Below are 229 nucleotides of genomic sequence, written 5' to 3'. Positions count from 1 at the left end.
TTCTTGTTTCATGGTCAATTTAAGGAAAACTTATTATAACTGCTATCAACTGGTCTACTCAATCCTAGAGAGAGAACCAATATGCTCTGTATCAGTTTAGGAAACTGAACCCACACAAAGCCAGACCTACTGTAACCACTGAACATTTTGAATGTTGCTGACATGGTAACTGTGAGATAGAGGTGCTCTAACAGCCTTAGCCATAACACTTTCATCATTTGCCTGTCTT

The sequence above is a fragment of the Ciconia boyciana genome, chromosome 10, assembly GCF_034638445.1.
Source record: "Ciconia boyciana chromosome 10, ASM3463844v1, whole genome shotgun sequence".
Classification (NCBI taxonomy): Eukaryota; Metazoa; Chordata; class Aves; order Ciconiiformes; family Ciconiidae; genus Ciconia; species Ciconia boyciana.
This window is presented reverse-complemented; position numbering follows the sequence as displayed.